The following is a 27,961-nucleotide window of genomic DNA, read 5'->3' as shown; positions in this document are numbered from 1 at the left end:
TGTAAAAGAGGATCATCATGTGTCACCAATGGAACTGACCAGTCCGCTGCGCTACCGCTCAGGTATGACAAGACAAAGGCCACCCGAGCCTGGTCGTTTGGAAATGCTCCAAGCCTGCAAAGAAAGTGAAGGCGGCATTGATTCATGAATGTGGCGTATTTCCGTGGATCACCCGTAAATCGCTCCAGTGGGGCCAAAGGAACTGTCCCTGGTAGCACGACTTGCACCGGAGTAGAAGAAGTGGATGGCAGGGTAGGATTCTGCATTGTTGGGTTGCTTCCCGGTAGGGGGGTCTGGCCCGCTTGTGATTGCAAGTATTGTCTGCTAATGTCTTCAGTGCGCTCCTTAGTCACTATTAAATCTCTTTGGAGAGCATTAGTCTCCTGACGGGCAGAATGAACCTCGGCGCGCAGTTCTCCTATTAGTTGGGCCAATTGGTCTAATTCTGAGGTTTCCATGGCGCCCAGGTGGATTTAGTTTTGGAGTCTTCGCGTTCTGTTACGCCCACCTGGTTCCACAGGGGCGCCACCCAGCAGTTGGGGTTCAGATGTCCCTCCTTGCGATGCCCAGATGCGACCAGCGGAAGAGTTCTGCCTGGAATACAGGTAAGCTATGTTCAGGACTGGGCAACCGGGGTAAACAGCCTCCCACCTCCCTGTAGGTCTGTGACCCTTCTGGACTTCTCCTCACCTTGTTTTAGATGTTGGCGGGTTCTCCGTCCTGCTGTCTTGGCAGGGGCGCATTGAGCTTGGTGGGCAATGGCGATCGAGTTGCTTCACTGATGCCGGCCCGTCTTGAGTCTTTCAGGTAGGTCTTATTGCTGTGAATATTGCTGTTCTTGCATGCCTTTTAAACAATGTCTTTTTCTTCCTAGATACGCGGAAGTCCAATATGTGGCAAGGCGGAATCTGTGTTTCGCCGGTAAGTATGGTCGTTTTTGGAGTGCCTTGATGCGGTGAGTAGGCGATATGCGCTTTGCTTAAGATGCCTTGCCTTTGCTAACCTGTTATCTTTTCCTCTTCACAGGTCGCGGTACTCGGCCAGAGTATGGAATTTCAGTAGTGATGCTGATTGAGGAGCGGCTGGCGAGGTAAGCCTTTCGGCACAGTTTGTTAATTGTACAGTGTCTAATGCCTTGTTTCTTCTCTTTTAAAGGTCTGTCGATCCGAAGGAGCGCTGGTTCCAGGATGATGGTCGGAAGAGCTGCGGACCGCTGGCGATGATGTTCAGGTAAGCTGCTGCCTTTTTCTCACAATGTCTTCTCCTTTCCTTTGCAGGTTCTGTTCTTACGAGGTTCGTGGCTGAAGCTGAACACAGTGAGCGTTACGTTGCAGTAATGCAAACTAACGCGAAGCGTGTCAGTCTATTTGGGTGTGGTTTAAATAGCTTCAAGAAAGAAGTCCAGGTAAAATAGTCCCCATGGTACCACACCCAAAAACACTACACTGCAAGCCTGGTTTCAAGGAGCCAGGTTATGAGGATGCCTCCACATGACTGGCATTAATGAAAAGTAGTTCCCAAACACAAGTCCATATGCAAACATGAGCCTGGCGCCAAAGGCGCCAGGACTGGCCCCAAGAAGGCCTAGGCTGCAATTTCTTGGGTTTATTGGGGACTGGAATCAAGACTCTCCCTGGCCCATAGGTTGGCCAGGGGGTCTTCAGAGTGAGGGTCGTGACAGTCCCACGATGAAAGGACATTGTACCTAAGGATGATGTCTTTCTCTTAAAAGAGTGCACAAATATTCAAATTCAACAAAAGATGAAAATTAAACAGTAAGCTCCAGTGGATAGTGTTCACAGATCCAGGAGATGGCTCCATTCCCCAGGTTCCTCTTCACCAAAGTAAACATTTCAAAAAGAATAATCAAGTTCATGAAGCCCAAGAGGATAACTCCCTTCTCTTGGAGTTGTAATTCCGTCCTGGAGAAATGTACCCCTTCTACAGGTTTTCGCCTCATGCAATGCAGTTCAAAATCCTAAGGGTTCCTCTTTAGAATGCCACAACTTGGGTATGGGTTCTAGTCTCACACAACACCTGGTGTAGTCCTCCCAGGTCTGTGGAACAGTTCTTTTCAAGAAGGGTATTGCTCTTCCTTTCTGTTTTGCTTCAATTCTCTAGCTTGCCTGGCATACGCTCCTGACAGGTCTTTCAATTTCAACTTTATGGCTGCGAGTCCCAGACTTGTTGTTCGCTTAGTGTACTCTTCTGCAAGGACTTTCAATACAACAGTCGAAAGCTTCAGGACCAAGGGGTTATCTAGCTTCCCCAAGTTCTGCTTTCCATTTCGGGTACTTGTATTTCTCTTTTTCCCCAAGTACTAGGACTATGAATATTAGCCACGTAGCAAGACGTAGGGATTTGCCTCCCACTTCTTCTCAGGAGCGCCTTCTCCCGCTCCCACTCAGTGCCCCCGTCTTTTTCTATGGGCTCACCAGTGCTTGAACAGCTTCCCTAGCTTCTCCACCCTTGGTCAGGTCCTTCTTCACTTCTGCTCCCTCTCTCTTCAGTTTGGACTGCTCAGCCTTGCGGCAGATGGCATTCGGCATGTCTCCCCAGCTTCTCTTGTTGCCACAAAGCTTCCTTTCTGCTTTGGGTCTCTTGTCAGCATCTCCGGTGCTTGTGGGAGAGCGCTGCCAAATCAGACGCTGCCTTACCTGCTTTCCACCCTGCTCTTTAGCTTCGCCCGTTTCCTCCTTTTTCTCCAAGACTCTCTCATGCCTCTGTGCTCATCTGTCCTCCTGACAGCTGCATTTCCCCGGCGTAGGCTATCCGGTCGGATCTCACTGTGTTGCTCATCTGTTCCATCTTTGAACCCCCACTCTGGGAAAGAGAGGCGCTTAGAGCCATTCGGATTTTTACAACTACTAGACTTCGTGTATTGCTTTAGTTGAGCAATCTTCATTCTGGTAGCCCTTGTCCTCGTGTCAGTGTTTGTCAGTATGTTGAAGGATATTGTGAAGATACTTTGTGGGTTGCTGAAGTAGATTACAATATGCCATCAAAGTATGTGGAATGGAGATGGTATCCCTAATAGGGAAACATGGATACCATTTCTCATCCGATAATGCCTCACTCACCCTTTAGAATCACTTCTCCCCATTTGATTCTCCCTCAAATAGCCACCTCCAGGGTCAGGTAACAGTTGCCGTCCCCTGGCCACATGGGAAGTGGTTACCTCTGGGAAAAGAGTGATGACATCTTCAGATTCATCACATACCCATCCCATAATGCTGCTTGCTCTTTCAGCATTGATTGGGAAACAGGAAAGAAAGTCGACATTCCCCTGACCTCTTTCTTTTCGATGTTCTACCTTGAAGCAATGTGGCTGCAAATCTAGGAATCAGGGCATAACTCGCTCATTGGTATCTTTACAGAGTCTGATCCATGATAATGGAGAATGATCTGTGACCAGTGTAAACTTTCTGCCAGTGAGATAGTATTTTAAGTATGAAACTGCCCAATTTATGGCTATGGCATCAAGCTCAATTGTGGCATTGTTCTTTTCTCTTTTATACAATTTCCGACTGATGAAGAGAATCGGATGTTCGATGCCATCATGATCTTGGGAAAGAACAGCCCCTAACCCGACATGCGAGGCGTCTATTGTAAGATACATTTTTTATTAAAATTGGTTACTTTTAATACTGGCTCACAGCGCACAATCTATTTCAGTATGTCAAAGCAGTTCTGGTCTTCTGGGCTCCATTTTACCTTTTGTGGTTCTGCATTTGTAAGCTTATCAGTGAGGCAAGAGGTGATAGTGTAATAAATGGTCAAACACTGCCTATAATACCCAATCAACCCTAAGAAGGCCCTCAGATATTTCTTAGTTTTGGGTACTGGGGATTCTTGAACAACCTTCACCTTTTTCACTTTCGGCTTGAACAAGTCCATTTCCAACTAAGAAACCGAGATACGTGACTGCTGACTGTGCCCAGTGACATTGTTTCAGGTTTGCAGTAAGGCAAGTTTTCCTTAGGGCTCTGATGACTAAATGAAGATGGTGCATATGTTCTTTCCATGTTCTACTATGAATGATTAAATCATCAATATAAGCTCCACAGAAAGAAGAGTTTGGCCGAAGAACTTGGTCCATTAACCTTTGAAATGTGGTGGGGGCCCTGTGAAACACTTTGAATTGGAATAGTACAATAGGGTTGGAGAAGGCTGTTTTCTCCTTGTCTTTTGGATTAACGGGTACTGGGCAGTAACCTTTGTCAGATCAATTGTGGAGAGGAAAACAGCGGCTCCCAATCGATCAGTGAGATTGTCTATCCTTGGCCTAAGGTAACTGTCGAATTGGGCCACTGCGCTCATCTTAATGAAATCAATACAGAACCTCCACAATTGATCTGGCTTGGCAACGAGTACTATCGGAGAGGACCAAGGACTCTGGGATGGTTCAATAATACCAGAGCGTAACATCTTCTCCACTTCCTCTTTGACTATTCCTTGTCTTGCTTCAGGGAACCAATATGGTTTTAAAAAGACAACCTTCCCTAGGGGTGTACGGATGTAGTGAAAAAACCCATTTATTCTGCCTGGTTCATTTTTAAAGACATCTGGAAACTGTTCCAATAACTCTTGCAAGTCGTGTTTCTGTGTCTTGGGCAGGTGGGAGGGAATAAAAGGATTTTTGTCTGGCTCTTCTGTTAAGAGACTAGTCATTCCTACCGTCATGGTTTCTACAGGATATTATTGCCATTCCTTAAGGAGTTTATATGGCAGATATGGGCCTTCATTCGCCTATCAGGTAGGGAGATTTGATAGTTGTACGGCACTGTTTGTTCAATTACCTCATAGGGTCCATGATATTTAGACAACATCTTATTCTGAGATGTTGACAGAAGAACAAAAACTTTCTGTCCAATAGAAAAATACCTAAGAAAAGTCTTTTTATCATAACAGGTCTTTTGGTTTTCTTGGGCTTTGGCCATATGGGATTTGACTATCGCTCTCACAATTGCCATGTGTTCTTTTAATCGTTGGGTTGTTTCCGAGAGAGGTAAAAAGGCTTCCTCTCTCTCCTCCCATGCCTCCATTAGCATGTCAAAAACATCCTGGGGCTCCCTACCATACAGTAACTCAAATGGCGAAAACCCTGTTGAGGATTGGGGTGGTTGATGGCAAAAATTGGGATATTATGATACCCTGGGCCCTTTTTGCCATCAACCACAACCAATTTTCGAATGGCATTTTTAAGGGTTTTGTTGAAATTTTCCTCTAGTCCATCCATTTGTGGGTGGTAAACAGAGGTTCTCAAAGTTTTAATATGTACGATCGCCTTTACCTCTGCCTTAAGTGAACCATGAAGGTAGTCCCTTGATCCGTAATGATCTCCTTTGGCAAAACAACTCTAAACAAATGGGATTACATGTTTTAGAATTTGTTGGGACGTGTCGCTTCCTTCTTTTCCTCCATGATTCTCTCATGCTTCTGTGCTCGTCTGGAATCCTGATAGCTGTGTTTCCCTGGTGTAGGCTAGTCGGTCGAATCTCACTGTGTTGCTCAGCTGTTCCATCTTTGAACTCCAACGCTGGGAAAGGAAAACTCTTCGAGGCAATCGGATTCCTCCAACTACAAGACTGTTCCTATTGCTTTAGTTGAGCAATCTTCATTCTGGTTGCCCTCTTCCTCATATCAGTGTTTGTCAGTATGTTGGTTTCACAACATCGAAGGATATTAACAAGATGCTGGGTTGCTGAAGGAGATTACAATATTTCATCAATACATGTGGAATAGAGGGGCTATCCCTAAAAGAAAAAGGGGTATACCATGTCCCATCCTAAAAATGCCTCACTCACCCCTTAGAGTCGCCTCCCCCATGTGATCCTCCCTCAGGTAGCCGCCACCAGGGTCAAGATCAGGTAGCAGCTGCTGTCCCCTGGCCACATGGGAAGATGGTACCTTTTGGGAAAGGAGTGATGACATCATCAGATTCATAAAACACACCTAGGGCTGGCTAGATATGGACTAAATACTTTCCAAACGTTATGGTAGCTAACTGTATCACAATAGAATGGTACTGGAGAAAAATGTGCAAGGCAATCAGTCATCTACTGTTCATACTCATACCACATACATACTCTCCCTTTTCAGAAGGACACCCTGTCCCTGTGATGCAAAAAGCTGATCCTAGAGGAGAATAGGAGAAGCTGTCCCTAACTATCCTTCATTCATACGTCTCATGCCGTTAAAAACAGAATGTTCTCAGAGGACAATAATTCTTATACATTTTGTGTCCCAACCTAAGTAACAGTGGCCTAAACCCACTACTGGATTTGCAATCTATGTTTTAATGACCAGCTAGTGAGAAAAAAGAGCCAGTGACTTCTGACCTATTCTGGTGGAAGCAATAAAAGGGCTCTGCTGTCAGAACTCTGTATACTAAAAGCAAGACCAGCTATTTAGTAATTTAAAACAATATTTCAGCTGTGAGTGTCCTCATATATTCACTCAGACCTCGTCACCCTTAAACGCAAGTGCAGGGTGGCTGAGAGGAAATGGCATGCTTCATGTACATCCTCTGACAAACTGGCCTGCCGCCTGCTCCAAAGGCAATACCGGATCTCTGTCCGCACCAAGAAGAGAGCTCACATCCTAGCCTGCATCTCTGTGCCATCTAACAACTCGGCTGAACTCTTCAAAATCGGCAAATAACTGGTCAATCCTGCTGCAGTCTCTACCTTTCCTGTCCCTTTCCAGGCCCTCTGCATGGCACTGGCTTCTCATGTCATCTCTAAATCTCAGGACATCCTGTTCTCTCTCTCCTCCTCTCCCCTTCCTCTTTCTACTCCCTGCTCCTCCTCTGGCCCTTCCTCGGCCACCTCTCCCCCCCCTTCTTCTTCTTCTCTGCCATTCCCCTTTTCTCCCCAGATGAGGTTTCTAGACAAGGCCGATCTATGAAAGTCTCATCAAAATAGGTTCATCCCTGTTTCTCCAAAACATCTAGGACCACATTGACTCCCTGGCTCCTGCCCTGGCTGACTTTTGCAACTACTCCTTCACCACTGGAGTCTCCCCTCCTCCCTGAAGCACTTCCTTGTGCACCCTCTCCTTAAGAAACCCTCTGCCGACCCGTCTTGCCCAGCTAACTATCACCCAAACTCCAAACTCCATCACTCCTTTCCTGGGCAAACTCTTGGAAAAGCTGGCCATCTCCCAGCTCAATCTTCACACTGAATCTGTAGGTTGTCTCCATAATCATCATTCTGGCTTCAGAGCTGCCAGAAGCACAGAAACTGCTCTCCTGAACATCCGTGAAGACCTCCTCTCCAACCTTGACTCCAACACCCCCTGTGTCCTTATCTTACTTGATCCCTCTTCTGCCTTTGACACGGTTAACCATGCCATCATGCTCAACCATCTTTGTGATAACCTGGGGATCACCAGTCAGGCCCTGGCGTGGCTGACTTCTTTCCTCTCTGATCGACCCTCCCAGGTTCAACTTGGGTCCCTCTTCTCCTCTATCTCTATCTCTACCTGTGGTGTTCCCCAGGGGTCTAACCTCTCTCCCTGGCTGTTCAACCAATAGCTGGCACTTATTGCCCACTGCATTGCCATGTTCTGCCCCAACTTCCAGTGCTATGCGGATGACACTCAGCTCATTTTCAGGCCACCCTCAGCCACGTTTTCTACCTCTCTCATCTCTGACTGTCCGCCATCCAGGAGTGGTGTGCCGCCAATGATCTCTGCCTTTATGCCAGTAAGACCGAGATTCTCCTCATCGGCACACCCGCTCCCCCCTTTCCTGTCACTCTATGGCCGGCCTCTCTTGGCCCTCCCCCCGCTCCCACCTGTGAAGCCAAAAACTTCTGGGTCATCTTTGACTCCACACTCTCCTTCTCTCCTCACATCTCTGATGTCTCTAAGAAGTCTCACTACCAGCTGCACCTCCTTCGAGGTATTCTTCCTTGCTCTCCGTCCCCCAGAAGCTCACTGTCTCCAGACCTCTGGTTCTCTCTAGTCTGAACAGACTCTTTCCAAATCTGCCTGCTTCTACTCTCTGCCCTCTGCATCTCATCCAGAACAGGACTGTGAGACTTTTCCTTGGCCTCAAGCCCAGGGATCGTATCTCTCCAGGAGTGAAATCTCAGCACTGGCTCCCAGTTTCTGCAAGGATTAAGTTCAAAATCCTCTGCATTGTCCATAAGGTCTTCTGGGGCCTGGGGCCTCAATACCTTCAACTCTCTCTTCCTAAATATCTTCCTTCTTGAGCTCTTCGCTCATCCGCCTCCAACTCCCTCCGTGTTAGACGCTTCTCCAAGCAACAAGTTGGTGGTAGATCTCATTCTTCGGTTGGGGCCTCCCTCTGGAACAGCTTCCCTGCCTCCCTGAAACTTGGAGAATCATCTCCGGTTCCGGAAGCACCTCAAAACCTTTCCCTTTGCTTCAGCTTTTTCTCCTCCTTGCTGACTTCCTGGCTGATATTGAAACTGCACTGGTAACTTGGCCACTCTCTGATCTCGGGCCCAGGCCCCCTCCCCCGCCAGTCGCACTCCAGCACTGACTTTCCTGGCAACCCTCGCACTTGGGGACTGTTTTCTGTATCCCTACAGTCCCACTACCAGCACGTGACACCTGTTGTCTGCACTTACCCTTGCACTTGTCACCTGCTGGCTGTAACTTTCTTATCTATTTTATTATCCCATGCACTGCACTATCCCTTCCCTGCTACCCCTCTGCAGTTTCCTCCTTCTCGTTTCCATGCACTTGCGCGATCTGAATGACACCTGGCCTAGTAGGATCGTTGTCTGTCTTCCCACTGTTCCCCCTCCCTTGCCTCGTTGCGCATTGAAACACTTGTGTAGAGGCACATTATAAATGCCCTATCATATCATATCATACTCACACTACTTGGGCTTGATCTCAATTTAACTTCTATTTCCACACCTGGCAAAATGATGTTTGCATTGAAATCCCCCATCAAATACAAGTGGAACTTGTGTTCAAATCTCAACACAATATTTTTTACCACTTTCAAAATAGCTTTTGTCATTACTCTAGAAAGTGGGTCATAGACATCAATGATAACAATAGTTGTACCAGGTCTAGATAGTTTCCCTACCAATACAAATGTCAAGGGATGTCAACAACAGACCAAGGTGGGCTGACTGTAATCATCAGACCACCTTTGGGCCTTCCAAGGCGACCTTTCAAACTGGCTTTTTGTATCGTGACCCTCCCATCAAGAAGCAAATTCTCAGCCAACCAAGTTTCTTGTAGCACAATGATATTAAAAAGGTGCATATTACTCTACAGACCATTTTCTCCTAATAAGTGGTTAAAACCTCTGGTGTTCCATGTATACAATATATCAATGTCATTGACTCAGCTGAGACAAATGAGATTTGAAAGCAATAGGTAATCACTGCCAATAGGCTAATTCATTAATTATTTGGGCATTGATTTTTAAATTTGTAGTGCCACTGGCAGTGGGACCATTTAGATCACAGTTTGTTTGCTTTTTTAGATTACAAGATGGTATATCAGTTGGAATTTCAATTCCCTTGCTAGTACTAGCTGTAACAATACTAGAAGACCCGTCCAATGGCTGTTTATCGGCGGGTCTTATATTGTTTGTGGTATTGTTATTCACAACATTGGGAGTAGACAATCTATGTTTCTCGGGATGTATATAAAATATATCACAGGAGAATCCCAGTCGAAATATTTCAGCTTCATATTTTAGGATGTATTCCAATATGGGAGTGGAGACAAACCAAATGTTTGCGATACTAATTTTACTATGATCAACTTGGTCAACTATTCGGATATCATCCGAACGTATGACACGCAATCCAAAAATGGAGTGAAATATTTGCAGAAAAGCAGCCCTATTCAGTGGTGGATAATTTATATCAGCCGAGAGAGGTCTCAACTGAAGGGCTTTATGTACAGCCTCAGAGTTTTGTGCAACCACTGATTTCGACTGATATACAGACCATAAGTCAGATAGTCTCATATGACCTGCTAAGTCTCTGGCATCTTTTTTCGGTGATGTGGCATTTCGCTTAGATTTAAGCAAGGGAAGAGCCGCATCGTTCGAGAGCTTGGAATGAGTCAATAATGGTTTTGGTACGGGGGTACACTTACAGAAGTTACAGGGGTTGAGGTCTTTTTCTGCAATGGTACTGATATATGCTGTTTACTGTTTGAGGTTGCAGATATAGAAAAGCCTATCTTGCTATTCAGTGGATTTATAGACTATCTCATTTCCCGGAACATTTTCCATGTTTACACAACAGGGGTTGCTTTTCAGTTTCATACGTCTGGCATATATTAACAATCTAGTACAAAGCACATGTTTGGAGAATAGTAGCAAAACTGCTATTTATCTTAAAAAAGGCATCACCTATTGCCATCCCTTCTCCCTAAGAACCACCTCCACCACCAGCTGGAGGACCCACAAAACAAAAAAAGTGCAGTATTTCCAAAGACAACAAAGAGAACCATGAAGATGAGGTAGAGGAAGTGCCTACCTCTAGCACCAAGAGACAATCATGGGTGTGGCCGTTCTTTACCACTGTTGGGAAAATACCAAAGGCTAAAGCTACATAAGTGAAATGCACTGAGTGCAACTCAGTCACGTACTACCTGGACAATACTCCTACGGGACCACCTCCATGCGCAGCTACACCAAATCCAACCACTGCAATGCTCTCAGAAAGATTGTTCCTTTCTTAGCAAGTAGTCTTCTTCCACATCATCTTCCTCAACCAATACTGTAACCACACAGCCTACTTCTGTGGGACACAAAATCCCACCAGCTACCTTGCAAGCAATATAATAGGCTGTTTATCCATATCTTTCGACAACAACAGCCATCTGTATATACTGCAACACACCACTCTGCAGGGGCAAGCAATTTCGAAGTGTTTTTGAAGCTGTAATCAAGGAACATGAGAAACACTACCCACTATCTTAGAAGTAACACACACGCACAATCTTTCCCTGTCCACATGCCCCTCCATATTAGTGCTTGGTGCCTCTTCCCTCATTTCCCTCCTCACCTCACGTTCTAACCTCTCCTGCAAACATTTTCTTTTTTTAAAACATCAAAAGAAAGGTTCCTTTAGGAACCACCTTTCATAGGTATAAAAATAGAACAAAAATAAATCTTATAGACTCCATCTACTTTACATTTCTGAGTAAACTACATAGGGCCTCATTACAACTCAGGCGGTAAGGGGTTTACGGCGCCGTAAACAGCGCCGACCCTTACCGCCTGAGTACGAGGTCCCTTAGCGCCATGGCGGATTTAACACCTGCTCTTAGCAGGTGTTAAAATCCATGGCGCTAAGGGACCATGGAGTTAATTACGCCACCGTAATTTACGGTGGCGTAATTAACGCCTTCCCCACTCCCATTATGCCCTATGGGGCAAGAATGGGGAAGGGTAAATGGGGATTGGGGACTTACCGCCCCGCCAAACTCGGAATGGGGCGGTAAGTCCGCCAACCATCATGGCGTAAACGTAGTTTACGCCATGGTGGTAAAGTCACGGCCCAGGCGGTAACTTACCGCCTGGGTCGTAATGAGGCCCATATACTCAATACGTTTTTCCAAAATTGCCATTAGCATTTTGTGTTATGCTAATTGGAATAATGTGGCGTTCATCCCCGTTCCAGGGACTGGAACGGGGGATAACGGCCCGACAGCCCAAGCTATCGGCCCAAGCAAAGTGTGTCTGTGTGCGCCCTGATGCCTGCGGGCTTCGGTGCATTATAAATAAACAAATAAATAACGAGGGCTCCGGACCATTATCCTCCATTCCAGGCCCTGTGATGGGGGATAAAGGCCATTAGCACCCCTGGTTTCCAAAGTGGGAATCCAAGGCGCTAAAAGATGTATTTTTCTTCCTACAGCAGGACACCACTAGGAAGGAAAATCCATTTCCAAGATGGCCACCATGGAAAGGGAAGGCAGGTCTCTGTACAGAGCCCCTCTTCCCTTTCCATGGCAGCCTGCAGAAAGCGAAGCCAGAATCATATGACCATATTACCACAAGCAAATATTTTTTCCCTTTCAAACCTATCCCCCTTTCGAATAACTTTACCACATAGCCGGTCCCAAGTGGACATGGCCACTTTAACCCCATTTGTTGTCCCTTGCGGTCATGGACTTTATACCATGACCTGGAAAATCTGGCTACTGCCCATGACCACACACTATACCTCAGTCACCAAAGGTATATCACTATTTGTGTAGCTACATTATGACACTTGTCAAAAAATAAAACACTGGCACATTTGCAAAACCATGCTTTAAGGTCCTTGCCAATGCTCTTTACACGAGTTTGCTTGAAATCCGCCTATGTTTTCTTTTTTTTTAAGTGTCAAAATGTATTGAACCGGGAGAGCCGACCCAGCCCTTTAAGACAAGGTAGCAATACTTCGAGATGAATGGGGATGCAGAAGATACTCAAAGATCAATAATCAAAACGACTCAGGAAGTTGGAAAAGTTGACTGTTTTAATGTCAATTATCTAAAACAGGGAGTACAACAGACATCAACGCACGTCTCACAGCATGATCTCAATGAAATTCATAAAAAACATAATCTTTATAGCAAAAATTCGTCATTGCTGACGTTAACCTACGTGGTTGCAAACCTCATCCTATGTGGAAAACTACAAAAACCTAGTGGCAAATGTGATAGGCTTAGAGGGAACTTCTAAGTATATGTTCCATACTAGTCTAAGAAAGTGATATGATCTCTCACATCAAGTGGGGCAACTAAACCCTCCCCTAAAACAGGTAATTATGAGCGTCACTAAATACACAACGTCCCATTGGTTACACAAACTATAGGTCCCTTAACTATGTGGCCCCCTATAATTGGTTGGCACTCTTACATCCGTCAGTAGATTTCCACCCACGTAAGCAGCACGCAGGCTGGACTTCCAGGTTCTGGTGGGTTGGTCATAACAATAGGTTCCTACCAATGAACATATCATCTATCATCACCTCAGTGGTATGCATGTCAATTAAGGCTTTGAACTTGGCCTTGGAATTGTTCCTTGCTCTGGAGAATATGAGGGAGTGGAGGCACTCTCTGTCTCCTTGGGTAGGTGTGGTTCATCATGTTTGTCCAGTTCCATCCCTCCATGTGACTGAAGACCACAAATTTGAGCTTTGGTGCATTTAACATACTATTATTTAATGAACCTCTGATGTCTTCCTTGTTTCCGTTCATATCTTCTGAACAGGAGTTTCGTTCCTTCACACAATTGTAACTACTGTCAGATCCTCCCAGCCCAACACAACCTTGGCTTCTTAGGGCTGGTCCAGCCGCGCCTTTCTGAGATTCACTGAAAAAGGCCTTCCTTTCCTGGTCCAGTTTTACCATAATACGTAGTGGAATCATCCATACTTTACTTACTGCTATATATATACGGCTGTGCTTGCTGCAGTCTATTCACTACCTAGCTAGCCTCAAGAATACGTCATCTGCTTACATTTCTTTGCATCTGTACACGTGTAAAATACACTTGATATCTTCATTGCTTCTGTAGAATAAGCCTCTTCATCTCAAGCCTGAGATGTTGCTTATATTTGATACTTTCTTGATGCCTTATAGACTATCTACATTCTCTTATCTCTGCATCTCGTCTAGGTGCATCAGTATTACTTTGAGTGACATCAACAATCTGCTCTTTTGCTCATTTCTGACTCTTCTTCTGGGATGTCATTCAAATGGCCATCATACTGTCTTGTATGCATGTATGGCTTTCTCAATGGGAAACTTGTCTCCAAGATTCTCCTTGGTATCGGTATTTTCACTGCTGCTGCACGTGTTTCACACTCTGGCTCCCAACATGTAGGCAATATGGGTGAGATGTTTGAGGGGTGGTGGGGTACTTGGCTCCTTCTCTACAGTATGTACATACAATAGTCATATAATTTAGCCCCCAACTTGACAAGATCCATTCCGACTTTACACAAACATTCAAGGTCTATGATCTTTCTGAAATTGTTGTCCACATTCGTCAAACGGCAACAAAGTTATAAGCCATCTAGAAATGTTGAGACCCCACTCTAATTAAGCCCCCTCTTGAGAAAATCCCACCAAACTTTACATATCTCGATTTAAAATCGTTTTGCAAACTTTTGTGTAGATTCGTCAAATGACACATTTATAATGTGTTTTTTTATGTGTTTATAATGCGATGTCCGCGGACACCGGCCACTGTCCGCGAAACGAACAGGGCGGTCATATATATAAATCAGATGCATTTCATGCTTTTCCCCATCCAATCAGTGGGCACGTCCGATGACTGAAGAGGGAAATGGGTCAGCGGACCAAACCCAGATATCACTCATGTTTTTGGACCTACTTTTTGGTCGTTTTAAAAAAAACTACTGCACGGATTTACACCAAATTTACAAAAGCACGCTTTCAGGACCAAGCTGCTGCTCCTGGTGCAAATTTGGTGAAAATCCGTTCAGCAGTTTGGGCTGTAGGTGTGAGCAAATTATTTTCCATTATGTCTATGGAAGAAAAGAAAATGTGGGACCACCCTATAAGTTTGCCCCCCCTTGACGAAACCTCACCAAACTTGCCAAGAAAATTCAGAAAGTGCTCTTCCTATGAGTTCAGCAATTTAACCATAACTACACACCCACTACCGCAGGCCGTGTAATTCTTTACAATGGGGAATACTAGGTTTACATTATTATGGAGCAAGTGAAAATCACTCATTCCATAATGCAAATGCACTTATTTGGGCTAGGTATCTTTAGTGGACCTGGAAGGTCCTGAAAATGAAGGTGAGAGGCACCACCCTTGCGCCAACTATGGGAAAATCACCATAAACCACTAGCAGGACTATACACATTAACTCCCAGAAGAGCCCTGCTTAAAGCCAAGAGGGAGCAAACCTCCTACACTACCACCGCATACAGCGCCTAGCAGGCCTCAAGAACTTCCATGCACACCGGTCAAGGGCCTTGCTCCCAGTGGAAGCACAGACCCTCATTTGCCCATAGTTCCTTCCAGCTTTCCTACTCCAGAGCGTGGCTATTCATGAACTAGGTAGTAAGCCGAATTGTGTGTATGCACTCCTGCTCCCTTAGGCATGGCTCAAATACCCTTAGGCAATGCAATAAGGAGTCAGACCATACCATCTGAGAGTGTTGAATGTCTCCTTTGACCTAGCTAGCATACCATGCATAATTACAAAGTTAGTTCTAATTTAATTTTCTGATACTGTATTGCAGTGTTTTTTTTTACCGAGTCACTATATGCAGGGGCAGCACTCATTCCCTCTTCTCCACCCGAGCCAATTTGGTATGGCTTGATGGAGGCACTCATTCTGCACATAGACAGTCTCTGGCTCCAACACCTCTGTCAGTGGGCTTGGCTATACCAGAACCGCCGCCAGTTATTCGAAGGAAGGCTTACATGGTTAACTGGTTAGTAGTCCCCACAACTCCCACAAACTCTTAAGTACCCTTCAAGGCTTTCACTACTCCTCAACATGACTTAACATAATACCAGTACCATACTAGAAATGGCCTCAATGAAAGGTCTGCCAGGCAATAATGGAAGCTTTGGTACCTTTGTTGTATTACATTTTCTTCTGGACAAAACCTGAAAATTGCATATTCATCCCAATGATCTCTAAACTAAGCCCATTTTTAACATCTGTCAATGCACGTTGTTATTCCTTCTGAGAATGGTACAGTGAATACAGCGCTTAGAGACAAAAAAACTTGGAATGAGGCCCCACACTAAAACATATTATTAATGTACTGCTTTACAGATATCGTACTGTGTGCCATATGGATAATGCCAATTATCTGGCCTTTGAATATTATATATATCTATTCATTCTCAAATGTGGCCTGACAACAGGACATGCATTGAATGTAGCTTTGACATATCTGACAAAAGTGCATGTAATTGACATGTCATGCATGTAATTCCTGTTCAGACTATGGTCTACTGAATGGCTATGCACCCCACAATGCTTTGAAGTGATAACAATGGCAGTAAGGAGCTGAAAAAAGATTAAAGTACATAACAGGCGTATTTGTAAAGCGCACATTCACCCAGGGAGGGGCATCTTGGCGCTAATAACAGATGTTTATTGTTACCCAACTTAATGGTACTCTTTGTATCTACTTTGGAAGGATGAAGGGCTGAGTGGACCTACCGGGCTTCGAACCTGTGATCATGAGGTCAAACACAGGTACCTCTAGTGGATGCATTAGTCACTGAGCCACAGACCCAGAGATATCACAAATTCAAGGCACAGTCATGCTTGCCTAGGTGCTGACATTTTATGCAAGTGCAGTCTCTAGTGCCCCAGCCATGACGTTTAATGCCAGTAAATACTTTATATGCTTGGTAATCAGACATGTGCAGGTGCGACCATCATATGGCAAGTGCATCTCTAATACCACACGAATGCTATCTGACGTGGATTCATGTCTGTTACACTCAGCATGATATGTAAGGCACAGATCCCTCATATGTTCAACTGGCAGGATTCATACGTCAAGTCAATTACCCCTTTTTGCCATTCAGTGCCAGCTAATGTTTCATAATATTTTCAGAATTGTATATAATGCTTTCCACCTGCTTCTAAGTGGTAACATGATATCTGTTATTATTGTCCACTTTAATGGCACTGAAGGTATCAGTCCCTCAAAGGACGCATTTGGGCCTGGCAAGTCTCAAATTTGTGAAGTGCAAGGCGGGCGATTATGAATGGTCATAATACCCAGAGGTTTCTAAGCGCGGACCCTGGGATCGAACCTGTGGTGCTCGGTGTCGTCTTGTTTCCAAGGTGAGCACGTTGCCCCTGAGCTATCCTCCCGAGCGTTTATCCTTTCTGACAGTACGCATTGTACAGTCACCAGAAGGATCATACATCCACTAATATGCAGATGCTGCCATGATATGCCAGGCAGAGCACACAGGTCTCATACTAATATGTTAGCAAAATAGCCCACCCTGTGTACTCCTTTTTCTAATCTGCCAGAGAAGGGCTACTACTGTTCTCATGTTATCCCATGCATAACGTATGTCGCTGGCTGTTGATAACTGCTTTTATTATACATTGTGTGTCTCAACGTTGGTCCTTAGCTGGTCTCGAACACCAAGAAAAATAAATCAACTGCAAATATTGCCCCTTATATAAATAGCAGGGACTAGGAAAAGAATGCAAGATTGCAAGAACACAGCTGGCCATGTCAGATCCGATGAGGAGGCCTTGCCACCATTAAGAGCAAACGGGCTTGAGTTTTATGATGCATTACTATAACCTATGCTTCAGAAGTGTGAGCACCCTGCAGTGAGGTCGAACTTCTGAGCATTTGGAGAGATCCTCACCCTCAGAGATTCACCCGATGCACGAGAGCCATATGACACAGATGGGCTGAGCAATTCATGCAGTCTCTAGGACGTTTCCAGAGATGTATCAAAATACAATCTAATGGTTCTTTGTACAAAGCTTATTAGACAGGCAATTAATTAGAGGCAGCAGCTAGAAAAGGGGTTTGGGAAGTGGGGCTAGGGCCGAACCTCTCTCTCGCCGCCTGTGGGATTTCCTCGCTTGCCCAGGTGTCCGTAACCACCAGTGACTGCGACCGACCAGTAACCCCTAGAGTCTACTCTCTGACCTAGACAACGGATGCTACCCTAAAACGGAGGCTCACTGAATCTTTCAGGAACTTCCTAACTGGCCCTACACTAGCAATGGTTAGTTCTAAAGAAGGTGTTGTATGGTTGTGTCATTCGATGTTTCAGTGCTCTATTTCCTTAATACTCTCCTCCTCATCCGTCCAACTCCACTCACCTTCTCTCCTCCCCACACCCTTCTCCTCTGTCTCTCTTATGTGTCACTCTCACCTTCCACCTATCTCTGGCCTCTGATGTTAAAACCTTCTTTCCTACCTTTCTCCTCTCCACTGCCACCTTCACTGTCACTGTACTACCACTGCTACTACTCTCATAGTTACTACTCTCATTTCTAATACTCTCACCTCTCCATACTACCCTGCGTTGACTTTCACACCTCTAGTACTCGTCTTCACACTTTGATGTTTCTTCCCTGTCTGTGCTACTACTACCGTTCCCTCTCACTACTATTGCTCTCTCCTTCCCCAAACTCAGGGATATGGTGCCCTGCTCTCCCTTCCACTACAGCCACTCTCACTCTCCCCCCACTTCTCTCGTACACCCTTCTCCTCACACCCCACTCCTACGCCCCTCTGCTAGTCACACTCTCTCGAAGTCACACTACCAGCTGCAATTCCTCAGAGGTATTCTTCCTTTCCTCTCTTTCCCTCAGAAGTTCACTGTCTCCAGAGCTCTGGTTCTCTCTAGGCTGGACTACTGCAACAGCCTCTTTCTAAATCTGCCTGCCTCTATTCTTCGCCCTCTGCAACTCATCCAAAACTGGACTGCGAGATTTGTCCTTGGCCTCAAGCCCAGGGATCATGTCTCTCCGGGACTGAAATCTCTGCACTGGCTCCCAGTGGCAGCGAGGATTAAGTTAAAAACCATCTGCATTGTCCACAAGGCCTTCTGGGGACTGAGACCTCAAAACCACCGACTCTCTCTTGCTAAATATCTTCTTTCTCGCTCATCCGCCTCCAACTCCCTCAGGGTCAGTCCCTTCTCCAAGCAACGAGTTGGCGCTAGATCTTTTTCTTCGGCTGGGGCCTCCCTTTGGAACAGCATCCCTACCTCTCTGAAACTTTAGGAGAACCATCTCTGGTTCCGGAAGCACCTCAAGACCTTCCTCTTTGCTTCTGCTTTCCCCCCTCCTCTCCCCTGCTGATATGCTGGCTGAAACTGAAACTTCACTGGTTTACCTGGCTACCCTCTGATATCGGTTCCAGGTCCCCTCCCCGCCAATTGCACACCTGCATTGCCCCCCTGGCAACCTTTGCTCTTGGGGACTGTTTCTGTTTCCAAATAGCCCATACCAGCACTTGACACCTTGATGTCTGCCCTTACTCTTGCACTTGCCACCAGCTGGCCGCACTTTTTGTTTATGGTCTTTATTTATTTTACTGTTATCCTATGTACTGCACTGCCCCTCTCCCTCTTCCCCCCGCACCTTCCCTTTCCCCCCTCCCCTGCACTTGTGCAATCTCAATGTCACCTGGCCTAGTGAGATTGTTGTCTGTCCTCCCTCTGTTCCCCCTCCCTTGCCTCGTCGCGCCTTGAAACAATTGTGTATAGGCATGTTAAAAATGCCATATCATATCATAAGACTCACTCCCCCTCACACTAAATACTACTACCCGACTCCCCTACTGCTATCTGTCACACTATCTCTAACTCTCCCTCTCTCTCATCTTCTATGCACCAACTGCCCCACTTCCTACAGTACACTTGAACTGGATAGTCCAGCCCCTTTGATGAGCAGCAATGACCCTCGAAATGGGTGGGGATGCAGACCTTACTCATACATCAATAATGGAACCGACTCAGGAAGTTGACAAAAGGAAGACTGTTTTAATGTCAATTATCTAAAGCAGGGAGGATAACGAACATCAACGCATTCGTTTGATCTTCAATCTCAAAGTCCTTTAAGAAAAAACAGCACTTTTATAAGCAGTATGTGTCATCAATGACGTCTAAATCACATGTGTACCAACGCCATCCTACGTGGCAAACTACAAAAACTTATAAGCATGGGCTATTGCTCTGAGTGAACATCTAAGTATATGATCCAAACTAGTCTAATAAAGTGTAACTATGTGATTGGTTACTCAACATCAGGTGGGGCAACTAAGCAAAATGACCACTATGAACGTAACTGAATACACAACGTCCCATTGGTTACACACTATAGGACCTCTAAATATGGAGGTCCTCTACAATTGGTTGGCACTCTATCCACCTTCCACCTATCCACCTTCAGTACTTTTCCACCTACGTTAGCAGCCTGCAGGCTGGCCATCCAGATGCTGGTGAGGTTGCCTTAACTTTAGCTTCCCACCAATTAGCATATCAATCCATATCCATATCAATCCATCATACTGTCAATTAGGCCTTTGAAATTTGTCCTTGAGAGTGTTCTTAGCTCTGAGAAAACTAGGGAGTGAGAAGCACAGTCTGCCTCTGTGCGTAGATGTGACCATCTCGCTCATCCAACTTCATGCCTCCATGTGACTAGAGAACATGGAATCAAGCCTTTTTGTGTATTTAATTTTATTTTCTAATAGACCTCTGACGTCTTCCTTTTATGTTCATGCCTTCTGAACAGGAGTTTGTTCTTTCACATGATTTTGTATCCAAAGTCAGTTTACTACAGTTTTGATAAGACCTTGGCTTCTTGGCTCGCCCAGCCTCGCCTTTCGCTGATACTCTGCTTGTAATTCAATTTCTGCTTTTTAATTGCGACACACTGAAATGAGGCCTTTTTTCTAATGTCCAACCTGCTTTAATACGTTTAATGGAAATATCCAGAATTCTCTCATTCCTATGTATGTATACGTCGGTGCTTGCCGCAGTCTATTTACTATAAGCTTAGAGCTAGCTTCATGATTACTTTGCTGTTTTCCTTTCTTCTGCATCTGTAAACGTGTAAAATTACTTGATATCTTCATCTGTTTTTGTAGCATAAGCTTCTTCACCTTGAGCCCAAGATGTTTCTTGCCCTTATTGCTTTCTTGATGCCTTATAGAGTATCTGCAGTCTCTGGTCACTTCATCTCTTTTATGTACTTCTTCAGCTCCATGTAACATATACTGCCAATGGTTATTGACACTACCATTCATCCCTGCCATTTATTGGCTCTGCTTCTTCAGGAATGTCATTCAAATGGCCATCATATTTCTTTGTATGCAGATATGGTTTTCTCAATGGGTACCTTGGCTCCCAGATTCTCTTAGGTACTGGTCCTTTTACTGGTACTGGACTGAGTCCATACTCTGCTCTTTGTCGATTCAGCTGTTCTGTATACGTCACATATTCTGGTTTCCAGCATACAGGTAAAAGGGGCAGGTCAATTGAGGTGGGGGTACTTGGCTCCTCCTCTACACTCCCCCCTCTGGGTGATTCATCGACCACTCCCACATCATCCTTCACATCCAGGCAGTTTGGCCTGAAGAACAACTTCTTTGTGACCCATATCTTTATGACTCCTTTAAGGCATCCTGCTGTTTTCACATGCTCATCCTTATTCCATGTCATAAACTGGCATTGTCCACTTGGACTACAGTAGATCCATCTTGCCACATATTTCTTATGATTCTTTGGATACAGGAACTTTGTCCCCTCAGGTGCATGGATACTAGCCTTCACAAAGTCTCTGATCTCTTCATCCATCAGGACTTTGGGCTTCCATCCTGATTCAACATCGATCATAATCTTCAGCCCTATGGCTTTCTTGGCTGTCTTCTTGCATTGTGAGATTATTATCTTGATCACACAAAATCGAAGCAATATCAATACTATCGGGGCTACAAGGAACTTGAAAATGTCTGCCATCCATTCTGGAACCCAAGAGAAGAGTGATCCAAACCAGCTGTCATCAGCAATGTCTTCTACTTCATCTATCATCTGGCCATGGAGTTTCGTCAGCACGACTATGGCCTCTCTCAAGGTTCCATTCTTGTCACCATGAGAAGGTATAAATGTGCAACATGATTCTCCGATTCTTGCACAAACACCTACATCCATTGCTGTAATCATATCCAGGACATATCTGTTCTGAAGAGTCATCAATCTTATGGATCTCATTTCTTCTCTGATCGCATTGAATCCCTTTGTTGTGGTGTTAATTTTTAAAATTTTTTTAATTGTTTAATCAAGAAAAATTTTTACAATACAAAACTTTCTTGGCGATTCCTGACAGTGGATCAGTGCTTATCTAAGTGTTGCAGTTTCATTTGCAGGTGTTTCCACGTGACTTGTTGCTTGTTCACAGGTATTGCCATTAAGTAGGTTTTGCTCAATGTGTTCTAACATTTTAGCCGTAGCAATTTGCCAGGTAGTTTTATCGCCTCCAATGAGTCTGCACCACCATGTGTTTTCTTCATGTGGGATGTCAAAACCATCCAATTGCCGCAAGTAGTGCTGTCTGCTGGATGCAGTAGCAGGACATGCCATAAGTAAATGTCTTTTCGTCTCTTTTATGGGATATATGGTGTTGTCGCAGAATCTACAGCCGTTTGTTTGAGCTTGTCCTCTGATGTGTAATATCTCATTTGTTTTTAATACATTAAGTCGTGCTCGTGAGATTAAGTTTCGAGCCTGTTTGTTCGGACATTGCTTTATAAAACTTTGCAACTCATTTCTTTTCAGCGTGTTGGGTGGCAAATGAGAGGTGAGCTGTAGTTTGGCAGACATATCTATTGTCCTTGCCCAATCTGCATATTTGATTTTTCATAGAACTTTACATGGATTACCAATAAGTTCTTCGTCTGATGCAATTTTGTGTAGCACCGCAAGATTTTCTTCTTGCCATGCCATCAGCATGACACAACTTTTGGTGTCCATTTCGCATTTTATCATATTGAATATCTTGTTGCTGCTGTCCATTCTGGTCTTTCTGAAAAGCATGATGGTATTGCAGGTCACTGTGCATTCTAATGACTGGAGACTTAGTTCCCGACGAATGGCTGCCCCTGATGTAGAGTTGGGTAGTTTCAGTATTTTACGACAGAACAAGGCCTCCAGTTTTGCCCATATTCGCTTAGGGATCGCGGGCATTGCTTCAGTCCCATATGTAACAGCCGGCACAACCTTCATTTTATAGAAGTTTAGTGTTGGCACGAGTGAGTACTCTCCGAATTTACTATCGATGGCCTTTGCTTGTGCTGCTAGTTTGTTCATCTTCGCATACAGTTCGGATTGCATTGTAGTTTCTTGACATGAACTGTCCAGGAGTACTCCAAGAAATTTGAACGTGTTCACGGTCTCAATTTTTGTTTGACCCAGCTGCCATTTGAAGTTGCTGGGTTTTTTATTATGATTTTGAAGGATCATGATTTTTGTTTTGCTTATATTGATTTCTAAATGGTTGTCCATAGCATACTGTTGTAAAGCGTTGAGTTTGCGTTGTAGCCCTATTTGCGTCTGATCGAATATGGCGAGGTCATCAGCATACAGAAGGTGACCAATTTCCGTTGTTCCAAGTTTCGGCAGAAAAGCTCTTGTGTTTTCGCAATTTCTTGCATATCGCTGATATAGGTAAAAAAAAGAGCGGAAGCCAGCGGACACCCTTGTTTCACTCCACGTGTGCTGTTGATTACGTCTGACAGTTCGCCTTCACGACTGAGTCGCACTCTCATTGTGGTGTTGCGGTGAAGCGCTTGTATCGGAGCCAAGATGTCATCAGGGCAATTCCACTCCTTTAGCTTCTTCCATAAGAGTGGTCTCTCTACTTGGTCGAAAGCTTGTGTAAAGTCAATGAAGACCACAAATAAACTGCACCTATTTTGCAGGGCTTTACTTTTTAATATGCTGCAGGCCAGGATGTTGCACGTGGTGCCTGCATTTTTTTTTAAGCCGTTAAGCCGGCTTGGAAGTCGTTGTTACATTCTGCCGAAGCAGCCCACACTTGAAATCTCTTCATTAATAGTGAGGCATATACCTTGCCTATGACGTCTAATAGGGCTATAGGCCGAAAGCTCATTGGATCCGTTAAATTGCCTTTTTTGTAAATCAGTATGATTATCGCTTTTGTCCATGACTTGGGTATTGATCTAGATTCGGTGCAGCTGCGAGAAATGGCGCTCATGAGGCTGGCCCATTCCGTTGGATATGTTTTCAATTCAGCGCTGGAGATGCCGTCTGGGCCTGGAGCTCTTGAATTTTTTAGCTTCTTAATTACGTCCAGAATGTCCTCTTTACTTTCTAAATTGACCCAATTTGCTGCTTCCAATTGTTGCTCACTACTGTTGTCCGTTGTCGCTGCTTTGAAGACTGTTTCAAAGTGCTTTTCCCACGTGTGTTGACTGATGTTATTCAAAATTTGGTTGTCTAACGTTTTTCCTCTGTCTCTTAGTAGGGTCCAAAAATCTCTGCTATTATTCGTGATGAGTGCTTTTGTAATTTGTTCTACATCAGCCTCGTACAGTTTATGTCTATGCGCCCTCACCCATGCTTTATACCTTGTCTTTATGCCTTTGATGATTTTGGGCACTTCTACATGCTTGTTCTTACGTGCACCTTGCAACGCTCTTCTATATTCACACCTTTTTTCAATTAACTCTTTATTATATACATGTTTGTGTCCCATTTTGTTGCATTCCCACTTCTTTTTTTACGACACTTGTGCGGGATCAGAAAGGGTTGGTAATCAACTGCATTCTCTGATTCTGAGTGCAAAGCTGCTTTATATTTTGTTGTCACTTTGATGATATCCTTGGTGCTTATTTTAATTCGAATACCTTGGGCATCGGGCTCGACTTGGAGGCTTGTTTGAGTATTATTATTGTTTACTAAGTGCCACAATGTTTCTAGCAGATTGTGATCACTTGCTGTTGTGCGCCGGACATTGAAGTCATTCGTGAGATGTAGTAACGGCGGTGAGATGAAGATGTAATCAATCGTAGATGCAGAGAGTGCACACTCCCACGTTGGTAATCTGTTTGCGTGCGGAAATGCATCGTCCAGATTATGCAGCCCACGCGAGCTGGTAAACTTGAGCCATTCTTTGCATCGTTGCTCTATAGCATGAGGGGCTACGGTTGATCTTGTATTTTTTGTTACTTTACAGATTGCGTTTAAATCTCTGCATACGAAAATTGTTGTCACTTGATGTTCAGACGTGGCTACGTCAATTGCATCCTCGCACAGTGCAATGAATTTTTTTGCACTTGTTGTTGCGGGATTCCAATAGGTGTTGACTAAAATGGCTTTTGTGATCTCTGCTTTTTGCTTCCTTGCATCTTGCCAGGAGAGTATTACTGCCAAAATTGATTCATTTGCAGTTATTGTTTTTTCAATTGATACTCCACATCCACTTCGACATGCCGTCATCAGCCTGAGGTTGGTCGCCCTTTACAGCTTCTGGCGGCTGGTGCTAGAAGGATCTGATAGCCTTCCATCATTGGCGTTTGTTGCAGCCATGTCCCATGGAGACATATGATATCAAACTCTCCAAGATTTGGTCCCCCTGGAACCGTCAAATGTGAATGTCCTCGCGTATTCCAAGAGCATAGAGTTACTTCCTTTGGTCGTTCCTCAGTCTGGTCGCTTGTCGCTGTCTCTGACCGCAAGCATGGCTATTTCTTACGGTGCAGTGCGAGTGCTTTCGGGAGCCAGGGCTATAACCCTGTTTTGCTGCTTTGAGGAGCATTTTGGTTTTGTCCTGTCGGGCTATTGTCTACTTTTTGTATGATTGTTCTTGTCGTCGCACTCTCGTTATTGTATGTCCATTGCTCTTTTGTCGTTTGCTTTTCATCGCGTGTTCTGACTTGGGATGAGCCATTTTAATTGTCGGGCGCTCGATGTTACGTGTTGCATCCTCCGCTCTGTAATGACTCTGTGTTAGTTTACACACCTTTGTTCTTTTGTGTTCTTTTTGTTGACTTTCCTCTTTCTGTTGCTCGAAGTGCACCTTATTATCTGATTTTGCTTTTCTGTCTCTAGTTGGGATTTCCTGGTGTCTGGTGATTCCTTCCGTGTTTTCTTGATGTTTTCGTGACATTGCTTCTTCTATGTGTTATCCATGTTTGTAAATGTCATCTTGATACTTTTGTATCATTTTGTAAACCGTGTTGGAATCAAGATGTAGCAATGCCACTGCCCCATGTCGATTATGCCATGGTTCAACAATTTTTATGTCTTCCGATTGTAGCCCTTTCAAGCTGGGAATTTGGTGCAGTGTGGCCAAGACAGTTCTCCTGTTTAAAATGAGGTCTTCTTTATTGCTGTTCCTTTGTGTCATTTTAAGTGTCCACCTAAAATCTTTCTTTTTATTTGATTTACCAGACTCGTCGCATTCTGCTTTAACCCTTGTATGGCATGTGTAGCGGAACAATCTTTGGTTGTTGCAATCTGTGCCATGCTGATGTTTTATCTTCACTGGTGCTTGCCTCTCGAAGGTTTCCCCCTTGCTGTTTTCTTTTTGTTTCGTGATGGGAAATTTGTGAGTTTTCTTGTACTCGGCGGTTAGCCCTCGAATTCCCTTCTGTGCTTTCTCTTCTTCCTTGCGTCTGATTTACGTGTTTGTTTGCTTCAACACTGCTGCTTTTATAATTATTCTAATCTTCCGGTTTGTTCGCCTCAGACATAGATCAAACAATTTTGTTTCTCCTCAAGAGTTTCAAAGTCGCGATCTTTGCAAGCTTTGTTGTTGTTTTTTTTTCACAATTGGGGATGGTTCAAAAACTGATCTGTGGCTCTTCTCTGTCATTTGCTTAGATTGTTCTAGCGTCGTTGCTAGATGTACATCTGTATTGCTCGCCCAGAGTGCACGGACAGTCATTAATCACCAGCGCAATTGCAGAGCCAATACTTTAAACACATGTAGACGACGCTATGTTTTACAACCACACACGCTTAGAAAATAATGAGCACTTATACGGCTATTTATTCAAAGCTTGGAAGCAACAAGTGATAACACAGAAATAAATCACAGAAAAGACAGAGAATTCAAAAGAAAATACATCACCGTGGGTGATTTACGTGTTTGTTTGCTTCAACACTGCTGCTTTTATAATTATTCTAATCTTCCGGTTTGTTCGCCTCAGACATAGATCAAACAATTTTGTTTCTCCTCAAGAGTTTCAAAGTCGCAATCTTTGCAAGCTTTGTTGTTGTTTTTTTTTCACAATTGGGGATGGTTCAAAAACTGATCTGTGGCTCTTCTCTGTCATTTGCTTAGATTGTTCTAGCGTCGTCGCTAGATGTACATCTGTATTGCTCGCCCAGAGTGCACGGACAGTCATTAATCACCAGCGCAATTGCAGAGCCAATACTTTAAACACATGTAGACGACGCTATGTTTTACAACCACACACGCTTAGAAAATAATGAGCACTTATACGGCTATTTATTCAAAGCTTGGAAGCAACAAGTGATAACACAGAAATAAATCACAGAAAAGACAGAGAATTCAAAAGAAAATACATCACCGTGGGCGTAACTGAATCCCTCATCTCGCTAGAAGCGGCTGGAAGACCCCGATAACAGCCAGGCCGAGAGCACAATAGCCCACAGGTATGCCGGACAAAGGCGCCCCCCTTCCGACTGAGGTCTTTGTACTTGTCCCGTCTGACCGTTGACGGGTTCCGCATATATGTACTCCTCAAAAAGGGGTGGTAATTTCTCAAACCTTCTGGCAACGCACTTGCGTATTGATGGGCAACCATTGGTTGCCAGCTGGGTCAACCGACAGTAACCTCAAGGAGCAAAGCGCTTCCCTCCTCTAAGAACAAGCACCACGGAAAACAGTCCATTAACTCATAACAAGACATAACAAAGCCAGCTTTCCCAGCAGAATGTCCTTGACTGCATACCAGGTTTGGAAAGCATGTTTTCTTCAGCAAAGTAAATTCAGCTCTCAGCAAAATTAGTACAGCTTTTCACTGAGGCATGAAGTAAATATCCATTATGGCTCTGAGTGCCGCCAGAATACACTGCGCACCAGCGCCATGTTTTAGCTCAAGCATAACAATTCCACCCTTGGATATTTATCTTCCATAGCCGAGTGGCAGAGGAGCCGGTCTCTGAAACCGACGAAATATTAAAACTAAGTTGGGAATGCATTGAATACAACAACAAGCTATTATGATAGCTAATATAATACAAATACAAGCAAAAGCGTAACTCAGTGTACCCCCAATATCAGGAATCCATGAAAATAACCAATCGCACCAATTCCCAGTATGATCTTGGAACACTTGAGAAATGAGATCCCTCAAACCTCGAATATGACTTTCAATGGATCGTGAATGGTCACTTAGATTGAAACAACACATACCTTCAACTGCATTACAACCTAAATTATGTTTTAGCAATAGATAATCAACAGCAGCCC

The 27,961-nt window shown here is 44.4% G+C and overlaps 1 protein-coding gene across 3 annotated transcripts in view; it reads left to right on the top strand.

Annotated features, from left to right (window-relative positions):
- Positions 1 to 27,961, top strand: part of LOC138503199 (pancreatic secretory granule membrane major glycoprotein GP2-like) — a 362,636-nt gene that overhangs the window by 15,566 nt on the left and 319,109 nt on the right. Inside the window, exon 2 of one of the 3 annotated variants that reach the window (XM_069622756.1) lies at positions 3,537 to 3,608. The exons of the other annotated variants lie outside the window; for them this stretch is intronic. The gene's annotated coding sequence lies outside the window, so the exon portion shown is untranslated. The remainder of the gene's footprint in view (positions 1 to 3,536; positions 3,609 to 27,961) is intronic. 3 annotated transcript variants of the gene reach the window in all.

The sequence above is a fragment of the Ambystoma mexicanum genome, chromosome 11 (assembly GCF_040938575.1).
Source record: "Ambystoma mexicanum isolate Mex_15411 chromosome 11, UKY_AmexF1_1, whole genome shotgun sequence".
Taxonomy (NCBI): Eukaryota; Metazoa; Chordata; class Amphibia; order Caudata; family Ambystomatidae; genus Ambystoma; species Ambystoma mexicanum.
Note: the sequence above shows the minus strand (reverse complement) of the source record. Positions and strands in the feature narration are given on the sequence as shown.